The 13,611-nt window shown below is 37.8% G+C and overlaps 1 long non-coding RNA gene across 1 annotated transcript; it reads right to left on the bottom strand.

The window, feature by feature from the left end:
- Positions 1-2,881: 2,881 nt before the first annotated feature.
- LOC124883154 lies at positions 2,882-5,295 on the bottom strand. The gene is made up of 2 exons (XR_007042092.1): positions 4,170-5,295; positions 2,882-3,358 (listed from the first exon to the last, which is right to left on the bottom strand). It is a non-coding gene; the product is annotated as an uncharacterized LOC124883154 (long non-coding RNA).
- Between the last annotated feature and the right edge of the window lie 8,316 nt (positions 5,296-13,611).

Raw genomic sequence — 13,611 nt, 5'->3', positions numbered from 1 at the left:
TGACCTGAAGCAACACTGGAAACATTTAAATGTGTTGGAACGGCCCAGAGAAAGCCCCAATCAAATTGAGAATCTGTTGTTTGACTTGAAGAGAAAACCATCCAACATCAAGGTGCTGGAGCAGTTTTGCCTTGAGGAATGGACATAAATCCAAGTGGCAAGATGTGGCAAGCTCATAGACTTATCCAAAGCCATTTGCAGCTGTAATTGCCACAAAAGGTGGCTGTACAAAGTATCGACATTAGGGGGGTGGACAGTTAAGCACGCTGATGTTTTCTGTTATTTTGTCCTATTTGTTGTTTCCTTCACAATGGAAAAATAATGCATCTTCAAAGCTGTAGGAATGTTCTGTAAATAAATGGTGCAAACTCTCCAACAACCAATTTTCAGGTTGCAAGGCAAAAAACATGAAAAATACAAAGGGGGTGAATACTTGTAAAGCACTGTATACAGAACATCTCAATCAAGGAGAGAAAGATGTTTATCAGTGTAAAAACAAGCCAGTCTTATTTTATGAATTATAAGAATGAGATACAAATGCAGCTAAAATACAAACACATCTCATTAAAACAGCATCAAAAAGTGAAACTCACCTTATATATAGATTAATTACACACAGTGTTATATTTCTGTTAATTTTCATTATTGTGGCTTAGAACTAAAGAAAACCCCAACATTCAGTTCTCAGAAATGTTGTATATAGCAAAAGACCAATAAAAATATGAATTTTATACAGAAAGATCAAGGCCCACAATCATGGGAAAACCTGCTGACTTGACAGTTGTCAAGCAGACGGTTACTGATGCCCTCCACCAGCGAGATAAGCTACAAAAGGTCGTAGCTAAAGAAGCTTTTAATTCATATAATAAGCTGTATACAAGCATTTTAATGGACAGTTTACTAGAAGTAAAAAAATAGTGGGGTAGATTTACTGCCAAATGTACCAATATGTGGTTCAAAAACCATGTTAACGTTGTCCTTAAAAAGCAGGACTCTACCTTAATAGAGAATATTTTTATTAGTCTTATGTAATATTCTAATTTTCTGAGAAACTAAATGTTGGGCTTTCATCACCTGTAATCCATAAACCTCAAGGCTAACAGAAATAAATACTTAAATATTACACCATGTGTAATGAATCTATAGCCTTATACAAGTTTCACTATTTAAATAAAATACCATAAATAAATAAATTTTTCAATGATTATCTGATTATTTTGAGTTCCTGCTCCTGTAGTAGTAGCAGTAGTAAAGAAATCAAGAGATGAGGTTGACTAATTTTCATTCTTGATCTTTCCATCATTCACCCGGATGAGCTTCATGTGCCAAAGAGCTTCAGGAGATTTAGAAATTTGACGCACAAGTTTTCACTCGTTTCCTTGTTAACGCAAGAGTTTAAAGCAAGGACATGTACAGACAGTCATTTTTAAGTACCTCCTTTTCAAAGAGAAACCTGTGAAGATCCATTTCAGAGGGGTCCTGCCTGCAAAGCGCAGCTGTCTTGCCGCCGGCTAATACTTTCATTCGTTTTAAATCTTCAGCCAAGACAGTTAAATGTCGTGTAACGTTTACGTGTTGTTTGCGTGTCATCATTAAGCTTTAGGAGTGGCAACAAATAGAACCTGCCAGAAGGTTTCTTGTTAGTTCATAAAGCAGAGAAATGAAGGCAAAAACCACACCATGAGATGAGTAACTTAGGAATTTACACATAGGCAATGATTTCTGTCAGCTATGAGAAGCTACAAAAGGCACAAATGATGGATTTTGTAACATAAAAAAACCTTGTCACAATATCTAATATATATTATATATTTTATTAAAATATTTTATTAAAATTTTGACATTAATGCCTTTATATACACTTCTAGCGACATTTCTTCATACCCTTCTTCATAAATGTATATTTTATTGCAATAACATAACCTCATGCTGAAGCATTTGATCTTTAGTTTGAGTACATTTGGATAATAGAAATATAATACATAAAAAACTTTTTTAACAAAATCAGTGGTACCCCTCATTGTTCCTTTAAAACAATTGTAACTGACTGATGCAATCTTAAATTTATAGTTTACTTATTTAAGTTGATTAAAGTTTCTAAGAATGTATAATTACTAATCAATAACTTTATGTTTCCCTTAGGTATAAATATGACCTAACAAAGGGGCCAATTTTTCTTAGTTTCTAGGCTGGATAGACCCGTTTTCTTGTCTTTTACGAAGCCTTTAACTAGAACCCTGGATTTTGGTAAAATGAGACCTGAGAACTTGAGTATATGTCAACATTTGAAATGTCATAGATTTGAGTCAGCACTGACAACTGGTCTTGCCTGGGTACGTGACAAACACTAACAAAATAGCTTTAACCTTTAAGAAAAAAAAAAAAAAGAAAAGAATACTCCCCCAATGCAAACTACTTCTTAAAACCAGTTGGTGTAGGTTTCCATTATTTGTCACCATTAGTGTGGACCTGATAATGCAAGTCAACACTGTTGCGTCAATAGTGTCGTCACATTTTTGTTTGCAAGCGATGATTCACAATTCTCTATGCACTAACTTGCACTACTCCACTCTCCCTGGAAATGGGAAAGATCATCTGAAGCCCATTAAGAACACAGAGCAATACAGGGCTGAGCAATGGTGAGTGATACAAACTAAAAAGAGAGCCTAAGCGTTTTAAAGTTGTTTAGTGCCAAGTACTAGTTCCCCTGTGGTGTCATTTCTTTGAATCAAAGACATAATTTTTTCTCCATAAAAATTGCGCAGTCCTTTATTAGGTCAGACATTGTCAGGACCTGTTGATCACGTGGGCTCTTGCTCGTAATCCCGGCTGATTACCTTGTAGTGTTCCTATAAACCAATTTAAAAATTAAGTTAAACAATTAAGAAGAAAAGATTTTATTTCAGAAACAGCTACAAAAACATTATAGTTTTAGTGCAAGTCGTTCAGTAGTGCTGCCATTTCTGTTACAGCTTTGTAGTTGTTCTAAAAAATAGTGGCACAACAATTTTTAACAGTAGATGGAAAAACATACAAAAACATCCCTTGGGAATACTGATATATACAGTTCAAGTCTCTTCAAAGTGAAGAAAAGATCCAACACATTCAGCATCACAAAGTCTCTTATGAGCCAATGTTTCTAGACACAGACGGTCCTCGCAGGTCGGTCCTGGATTGGATCTGCATCTGTGACTGGTGGTCCAGTCCATGGATATAGTGGTGGTTCTGGGTATACATGAGTCCCCCGAAGGAATCAGCAATCCCATAAATAAATGCAAGTACAGAGAGTGCTGTTCCAATGGCGTAGAGCTTGAGTATTGCAGCTGCCATCATGATTGCCATGGACAAACTCGGTTGCCTTCAACAACAACAAAAAATGTCACTTTATATTTATTTAATTACTTTTATACAATATTATTAATTCATTTCCAAATGAATGTTTCCATATTTAGATGGAAGTTTATTGCCAATTGAAATATGGTGGTGAAAGCCTCATGCTGTGGGAAAGTTTATGTCCAGACCTAAATCCAATTAAGAATCTGGTAAGACTTGGACATTAATGCACACAGATCCTCGACATCAAATCTGACTTAGCTTGGGTTATTGTTCAAAGAAGAATTTACTCAATTTCAGTTTGTAGATGCAGAAAGCTGTTAAAAGGGCAAAATGGTCTACAAACAAGGGCTGCATACAAATCCACAAAACACATCTTTTAATTTATAAATAAACAAGTACATGTCATTTCACTTCCACTCCACAGGTTATTTACTTCATGTGAGTCTATTGCATAAATACCGAGGTTAAAACGTGACAAAATGTGGGAAAAATTCAATGGATATAAAAAAATAAAACTGCAAAGAATCGATACTTAAACCCGAGTTCAAATCCATAGGAAATTAACATTAACACAGAAAGCCTTTAAATCGCACCACACGCAAGGTGTTGCGGCCACATGTTGCTAACCGGTTTCGGTCGCTCTTTGTAGCTCTAAAATTGACCCAAACTTTGATAAAAAAAATGTCAGCCTAAGGCATGAAGGCAAGACTAAACGCAACAGTGAAAGAACGAGGTTTCTAAAATAAAACGGAAGACCTGATGATTGTTTACGAGGTAGCGAATACGGCGTACACAAAAGGCTGTTTGGCAGAAGAAACAAGAAAATCACATACCGATGATCAAGAGGTTTCTATCTTCTTCTCAGATTTGAAGGAGTTGAACAGCAACCAGACGAGCTGTAAAGAAATCCGCTTGCATGTCACACTGAGCTGGCTCTCTGCTGCTGTTTCTGCTGCTGTGTATCTTGAACAGTGTGCTACTTCCTGAACGTCCAGGCAAGCTTCGGGGTTTTTCCACGGGAGTTTTTTTTTATGCCGAAATAAAATTTGCATTCAAATTGTCCTGAGTGAGTCAGTCATTATTCACGCATTTTTGTCTGTTTATGGATTCTGTAGACCTATATACTGCTTGGTCGTTTTCAAGGAAATTTATAAAAAAAATTATTATCTTCCCCGGTGAATCACAGCATGCATATGTCAGTGTCACTTTTCCCTAAAACCTTTCACTGTATCCAGGGCCGGAGCAAAGATCTATTGGGCCCCAAGCAAAATGTGTTTCCACTTACATTTTGACTCTTGGACGACCATCTTACCATCAGCCTAATCTTTATTTTCCTTTACTGATTCTCTATCGCATTTTGGTCTAACTTCTGGCTGACCACACTCCAAGATGTTAAAAGCACAAAAATAAATGTTGGTAAAATTAAAAGATTCCATTAAATCTATATCTGCCAAAAGCTAGAATAATTTGGGATTATTATCCACCAAAACTTGGCTGATTTGAAATGTTAGAATAGAGCTATGCAGCTCCAGTCCTCTAGTGTCCTGATCCAACACAGCTGATTTATATACTTGAACCTACCTCCTTAGTATGCTCCACAGAGGCCTGGTAACAAAGCACCATTTGATTCAAGTGTGTTGAATCAGGAAGAAATCTAAAACATATAGGACAGTTTCCCTGAAAGACTGAGTTTGGACACCATTGGGTTAAAGAGTGCTTTTCTTAGCCTCTGCAAAACACAGTACATGATTTTAAAAACTGACTATTGAAAATTCTAAGGTATGTGATCTTGGTATCATTTGAGGAAATGTGACAAATTCAAAGGAGTAGTAATTACCACCTGACACTTCCTTTGTGATGCCACAGCATCAGAATTATTATAAACTTGGTAGAGTTGAAGAGACCTGGGCAAACCTTTGTTTCGTTCGCAATCAACCACCAGTGAAAAGGCCATGAAGAGCTGATCTACTGACAGTAATAGAATGCAAGAAAGGATTCAATTAGCATTATAATAAAACAATGTACACTCACTGGCCACTTTATTAGGTACACCTGTCCAACTTCTTGTTAACACAAATTTCTAATAAGCCAATCACATGGCAGCAACTCAATGCATTTAATTCAATTCAGTTTTTTATTCAATTCAGTTTCATTTATATAGTGCCAATTCACAACACATGTCGTCTCAAGGCACTTCACAAAGGGTGTGGAATGGTATAGGGGTTTAGGCATGTAGACATGGTCAAGCTGATCTGCTGCAGTTCAAACAGAGCATCAGAATGGGGAAGAAAGGTGATTTAAGTGACTTTGAACGTGGCATGGTTGTTGGTGCCAGACGCGCTGGTCTGAGAATTTCAGAAACTGCTGATCTACTGGGATTTTCACACAACTACCATCTCTAGGGTTTACAGAGAATGGTCAGAGGAGAATGGTCACACTGGTTCGAGCTGATAGAAGGGCAACAGTAACTGAAATAACCACTCATTACAACCAAGGCATGCAGAAGAGCATCTCGGAATGCACAACACGTTGAACTTTGAGGCAGATGGGCTACAGCAGCAGAAGACCACACCAAGTGTCACTCCTGTCAGCTAAGAACAGGAAACTGAGGCTACAATTCGCACAGGTTCACTAAAATTGGACAATAGAAGATAGGAAAAACGTTGCCTGGTCTGATGAGTCTCAATTTCTGCTGCAACACTCGGATGGTAGGGTCAGAATTTGGCATCAACAACATGAAAGCATGGATCTATCCTGCCTTGTATCAATGGTTCAGGCTGGTGGTGGTGGTGTAATGGTGTGGGGGATATTTTCTTGGCACACTTTAGGCCCCTTAGTACCAATTGAGAATCGTGTCAACGCCACATGAGTATTGTTGCTGACCATGTCCATCCCTTTATGACCACAGTGAACCCATCTTCTGATGGTTACTTCCAGCAGGATAATGCGCCATGTTATAAAGCACAAATCATGTCAGACTGGTTTCTTGAACATGACATTGAGTTCACTGTACTCAAATGGCCTCCACACTCACCAGATCTCAATCCAATAGAGCACCTTTGGGATGTGGTGGAACGGGAGATTCGCATCATGGATGTGCAGCCAACAAATCTGCAGCATCTGTATGATGCTATCATGTCAATGTGGACCAAACTCTCTGAGGAATGTTTCTAGTACCTTGTTGAATCTATGCCACGAAGGATTAAGGCAGTTCTGAAGGCAAAAGGGGGTCCAACCCGGTACTAGCAAGGTGTACCTGATAAAGTGGCTGGTGAATGTACTAATCACTTGACCAGACTTGGAATTGACAGATTTTCCCAAGATTGGCTCTTATTGGGGATTGTACGTCAAATACTGAAGAATCAGATTTTTTTTTGTTTGTTCATTTAATAAATGCATCCAAACAGAAAACTAATTATTTTTGATCCATAAATTAATCAATAACACCCAAAAGCATGTTGTCTAATGTGGCTCAGGTGCTAGGAGTTTGTCCTGTAATGATGGGTTGCCAGTTTGAGCCCCCACTCTTTCTGCCTCAGTTGTTGTGTCCTTGGTCAAGACACTTCACCCACATTGCTTGCTGATGGAGGTCAGTGGGCCCAGTGGTGCCAATTGTATGGCTGACCTATAAAACAGACAGTTACAAGGTACTATGGCCTAAGGCCCTTCTTGTCTTTGCACGTTTCTTTGCAGATATTTTACAGTTTGTATGACGCATACACAAAAAGAAAGTTCTGAGCCTAGTCTTATAAGTATACAATGTCTGCCTCACAGTATTGTGACAGTCTGTGCAACACATTTTGAAAGGTTTCGTTATATCCAGAACATATCAATATTATAATGGCATACATACAAATAAACAGTATCAATGAAAATCTTCTGACTGAATATCTGTGTGAATCAATATGTAAATAGTTTGGAGGAGGACAACCAAACCCCTGCTGTTAGCGGAACAAAGTTGCTTTCTTTCCTTTTAAGGCACTTTAAAAGTCATAGAAAGACCATTCTTGTTGGTCTAACACTTACGCCCAGTTAGGGAGACTAATTGTGAATATGGAAAAAATACATGGTTTCGCTTCCTTGTACTAAAAGACAACAAAGGTGCTTTTCAACATTTATCTTTCAGAATACTGAACATGATGAAATTAGGTAGACATAATGTTATATTACTTCTCCGCCAACAGGCACGGTTCCAGTTCTTCCGAAGCACATCTAATGTGAAATGATTATGATCTGTAATTAAAGATTGTGTTTCCTTAAAAGAAAGTATAAACAGTGACACAATAACTGCACTGTTTCAGATTTTAGGAGGGATCAAGTCTCATGACTTCCTGTAGATGGAAACCCAGAGTTGCGCAACAGGCTTTGAGAGCTTGCACTCTGAAACCACTGAATAAAATGCAACCCATTTATATCCTCCTTAATCAAAACCAGGTTAAATAGTACTTTGAGTAAATGCTGGTATTAAAATCTGCATTCACAAAAGTCTTTGTTGTACATTTCTTTCAACACCTCTATGCAAAATTACAATGACTAGTAGCTTTAGAAAATTACTATGCATGTGGAGCAAAGGGTAAACTTATTTTGTAGTACTTTGGGTTCAAATCTGAGGAGATGAGTGCTCATCAGTTCAACACAAAACAAGCCCAAACTTGACAGTGAAAACTTTCACAATACCACTGATGTGGTGTAAACTATAAAACATGCTCAATTTACGCTTACTTCAGCGTTAGTTTTAACAACACAGAACAATGTTTTAAGAAAATAAATTTGTTATTTTTGAATCCATGATTCTCTGCACCTTTCACAAGTTACCAATGTGTTCTTGAAAGGTAGCCAGCAGCTCAGATTACACACACGTTAAATGCTTCTCTCTGGTTTTCATTACTGTGTCTAGTCCAAAATGAGTGTGCTCTCTGGAACACAGAACTATGTATTGCTCAAGATTCTGCCATAACTACATACAACTGTATGTATTTATGGCAATAAAATGTTTCCACAGGTACAGGGCCTCACAAAAAGTAGTTGTACCCCTGGATTTTTTGCTTGTTACAAACACAGACTCCCATGTATTTTATTAAGATTGGAAGTGATATACCAACAGACAGTAGTGCATAACTCTGAAGTTAAACGCAAATATAAAAAAAATCTAAAGAGTCTCTAACAGGTTTTTTTTTTCAGGGTTGATCTGTATTTGGCTCCATTCATCTTCCTGTTAGGTCTTAGCAGACTCGCTGCCCCTGCTAAAGAAAAAAAAGCAATGCATGTGTTCAAGGCCATGTACACTTTTAGTTTTCCTCATATGGGGGAGTAAAACATTTCATTTGGGTCTCGTCTGAGCAGAGCCCATTCGTCTTGTCTTTGCTGGGTCCGTTTCAAGGCTTGTGGCAAACTTTAAATGGGACTCCTTGTGGTGTAATTGGGCTTTGTTTTGCTTGCAGCTCTTCCACAAAGGCAACTTTTGTGAAGTCCAAGCAAAATATGGAGGTACCATGTAGCTATTGGCTGCTTCTCTGATTACTCTAGAATTGTATTTGAAAAAGAAAAGCTCAAAACTAGTTATCTACTTTATATCTACTATATCTACTTTTGTTGGTCTGTCACATAAGAACCCAATAAAATGCAATGATGTTCATTGTGACAAAATGTGGAAAAAGTTTATTGTGTCACAAATATAAGACACTTTTTTTAAAATCTAACACAAAATTAAATAAACTGGAATTAATAAAACTAAGACATTGTTTTATGATGATTATTGCTAAGCCGGTCTCAGACTATGGCAACAGCACTACAGTGGATCAGTTTCTGAAAACTGAGCAGTTAATTGTTGTAAATGACCTCAACAAAACTATGCAGAGGATGAAATACCTGACTCTGGCATTTCATGGCGTTTAATGCAATGAAACAAAGTATTCACTAGGTGGCAGCAGTTTACTGTTTAGAATCACTGTAAGAGCACAAACTTTGTCTTGAACCGCCTGCATAAAATTACTATTTTTCCTATCCCAAAAATAGACTCTTATTGTACATTTATCAATTAGTGTAACAGGTCAGGCTGGTCAGGTTAGAAATATGTCAGAAAAGTCAAAGACTGTAGTCATATTCAGTGAATCCGAATATGTGTTGTGATCAGGCTCATTTGTCAGAGTAAATGTACCTTTAGGATATAACAACCTTTGTGCAGGTATTAAACATACTTTTCATTAAGCTTACATTTCTGTGTTAAAAAGGTTTTTTTATTAGTCTATTGCAATACTCAAATCTTAAATGCCATGTTTTCATTAACTATTACTGGAAATTATCATAATTAACAGAGATAAACACTTAGAAACATCAGCCTGTATGTAATTATTTATATAATGTGTTCACTTAGTGAATTAAGTTACTGAAGAATGAATTCAATTTTCCATCTTATTCTTATTCTAATTTATTGAATATGACTGTAGAACCAAGTATAAAGCAATGGTTGCTTTGTTTTTCTCTGAGGCCTAAAGTTTATAGTGCAGGCTTAGAGTGTCAATCTGATTTCAATCTGATTTTCTATTATTTAAAAAATAATTGTGTGAAGAGAACTCTAATATGAGGTTTATCTAAAAAGAATAATTAAACCAGAACCCTAATTGCCTTCCAATTTTTCGTTGCCACTCAGTTTACTCTCTCCTTTTTTTAGCCCTTTGTTTCCTTTTTGTGTCAAAATTATACAATCAAATTAGTTAAATTACTTTCAGCCTGTTAGAAATTGGTGTCTTAAGTGCTAGTCTCTTAAACATGTACACAATTAGGGACTTTCCAATACAGACTTTTGAAATGTGTAACTACAGGTCCTTCTCAAAATATTAACATATTGTGATAAAGTTCATTATTTTCCATAATGTCATGATGAAAATTTAACATTCATATATTTTAGATTCATTGCACACTAACTGAAATATTTCAGGTCTTTTATTGTCTTAATACGGATGATTGTGGCATACAGCTCATGAAAACCCCAAATTCCTATCTCACAAAATTAGCATATCATTAAAAGGGTCTCTAAACAAGCTATGAACCTAATCATCTGAATCAACGAGTTAACTCTAAACACCTGCAAAAGATTCCTGAGGCCTTTAAAACTCCCAGCCTGGTTCATCACTCAAAACCCCAATCATGGGTAAGACTGCCGACCTGACTGCTGTCCAGAAGGCCACTATAGACACCCTCAAGCAAGAGGGTAAGACACAGAAAGAAATTTCTGAACGAATAGGCTGTTCCCAGAGTGCTGTATCAAGGCACCTCAGTGGGAAGTCTGTGGGAAGGAAAAAGTGTGGCAGAAAACGCTGCTCAACGAGAAGAGGTGACCGGACCCTGAGGAAGATTGTGGAGAAGGGCCGATTCCAGACCTTGGGGGACCTGCGGAAGCAGTGGACTGAGTCTGGAGTAGAAACATCCAGAGCCACCGTGCACAGGCGTGTGCAGGAAATGGGCTACAGGTGCCGCATTCCCCAGGTCAAGCCACTTTTGAACCAGAAACAGCGGCAGAAGCACCTGACCTGGGCTACAGAGAAGCAGCACTGGACTGTTGCTCAGTGGTCCAAAGTACTTTTTTCGGATGAAAGCAAATTCTGCATGTCATTCGGAAATCAAGGTGCCAGAGTCTGGAGGAAGACTGGGGAGAAGGAAATGCCAAAATGCCAGAAGTCCAGTGTCAAGTACCCACAGTCAGTGATGGTCTGGGGTGCCGTGTCAGCTGCTGGTGTTGGTCCACTGTGTTTTATCAAGGGCAGGGTCAATGCAGCTAGCTATCAGGAGATTTTGGAGCACTTCATGCTTCCATCTGCTGAAAAGCTTTATGGAGATGAAGATTTCATTTTTCAGCACGACCTGGCACCTGCTCACAGTGCCAAAACCACTGGTAAATGGTTTACTGACCATGGTATCACTGTGCTCAATTGGCCTGCCAACTCTCCTGACCTGAACCCCATAGAGAATCTGTGGGATATTGTGAAGAGAACGTTGAGAGACTCAAGACCCAACACTCTGGATGAGCTAAAGGCTGCTATCGAAGCATCCTGGGCCTCCATAAGACCTCAGCAGTGCCACAGGCTGATTGCCTCCATGCCACGCCGCATTGAAGCAGTCATTTCTGCAAAAGGATTCCCGACCAAGTATTGAGTGCATAACTGTACATGATTATTTGAAGGTTGACGTTTTTTGTATTAAAAACACTTTTCTTTTATTGGTCGGATGAAATATGCTAATTTTGTGAGATAGGAATTTTGGGTTTTCTTGAGCTGTATGCCAAAATCATCCGTATTAAGACAATAAAAGACCTGAAATATTTCAGTTAGTGTGCAATGAATCTAAAATATATGAATGTTAAATTTTCATCATGACATTATGGAAAATAATGAACTTTATCGCAATATGCTAATATTTTGAGAAGGACCTGTAATGCCTTGTGTGAGAAACAAGTCCCGAGTCCCAGTAAACAAATCAAAATTCCTTGTTCCTGTTAAATTGATTATGATATAAATCCATTTTCATTTCACCTTGATGTTATCATTAGATTTCCCCACATACTGCAAAAATACAAGACTATTAATATTATTTTTGTGATCATCTGTGCTAAGAAGTCACAGTGGTTACAGTATAAAAACAGAAACAATAAGAATAAAAGTACAAGTTTGACAGACTAAAATAAAACCTCTACAGGCAGTGGATGCTTTATTTTAGTCTGTTTTTTTTATTTTTTTCATCAGAGGCACTAAAAGATGAAAAGAAAAACACATTTACTTTGGTCTACTGAAAAGGCTGCCCCTGTCCCTGTGATATGAAATCAATTCGGATCATCTGAGATGTGCCCTCGATGGTCTCTCTTTTTGACAAAAGGAGAACTCTTTTACTGGAATCGTTACGTGCCTGTTTAACCCTATGATTCTAATTTGTCTCAATGGCTGTCCATGCTGTGCACATGATGTTCATTATGATAAATGCAATTCATTGAGGAGCTGCACATGTGGGATTAAGATGAGGGCTGTCCTCCATGTGACTTTCTTAGATGAAATTAAGTTCGTTTAGAAGCCACACTGGAAAATCTTTCCTTTCATTTTTTAAAGATGAATGCAACAGTTCTCTAAGGGATCTTCAAAGCATGGAGATGTCATTTACTAATTACGTAACTTCTAAAAGTGATTGGTTGCACATTAATAAGAGGTATCAGAAGAAAGGTGCCTAGATTTAAATGCACATCACAGTTTTTAGATTTATGTTGGTGACAATTTGAAATTTATAAATTGGCTTCCACTTTACCATAATGCACTACTTTATGTTGGCCTGTCACATAAAATCCTAATAAAGTTTGTGGATGTATGACACCAAAATGTGGGAAAGTTCAAAAGGTAGTCTGTCATTCTACACACAACAAACTATGAAAACTTGCAGCCTCGTGGGATTGTTTTTGAGAACAGAATGATTTTGAAACCGTTTAAAAGATGTTGTGTAATACCTTAGTGCAATCTGTTTTCGAGAATGACATGACACAAATGACCTTTTAGCACATCATGTTGGGTTAAGCTCAATCTCAAACTTTAAATACTTATTTACTGCCATTCTAATGCTTCTAAGTTCAAGAACAAGATGCAGTGCAAGCTCTGAAGAAAGAACTTTATTTTCTGAGTCCAATCATAAGAATCAATATTAATTTCATTTAATTAGTAATGGAGCTATATTTTAGTCTGGACAAACTGAGAAAATAACACGCCTTTGTGATATTTATGTTGTTGTTGTAGGTGAAAATGTGTGTCTCTTTCCAGATTGTGTTCCCTCTAATACTGAAATCCTCTTTGTGAACTTGATGTGGTGCCACTGATAGAAAGCAGGGTTAATCCATACATAGAAAGCGACCATTAGGAGAGTTTCATGGAGCACTCAGCAGCACAGCACCACTTATGCCAGTCATGTCATATTCAGAGCTCAGGGGCAATAGGTTCTTTTACCCATACACACAGGGACTTTAGATTAAAAAATGTCTCTCCTCCTCCAAGATTTCAGAGACATTAGCAAAACACGCTCGCCACAATAACAACGCTCTGCTGCAGGCATTATTACCACAGTGACGCCCTCTCGGATGGAGAATCTCCTAGGTGACGCCCTCTGCTGACACGCCTAGAGGTGGCTGGTATCTTTCTGCAGGCAGGTGCATCCTGTGCACCAGCAGACGGAGCAGTCTGGGAAAGGCTTCGCTTTTTTTTAGACTTGCACTTAGTTTGGTAAGCAACAGCAAGGGAAACTAAGCAC

This window comes from Girardinichthys multiradiatus, chromosome 17 (assembly GCF_021462225.1).
Source record: "Girardinichthys multiradiatus isolate DD_20200921_A chromosome 17, DD_fGirMul_XY1, whole genome shotgun sequence".
Classification (NCBI taxonomy): domain Eukaryota; kingdom Metazoa; phylum Chordata; class Actinopteri; order Cyprinodontiformes; family Goodeidae; genus Girardinichthys; species Girardinichthys multiradiatus.
Note: the sequence above shows the minus strand (reverse complement) of the source record. Positions and strands in the feature narration are given on the sequence as shown.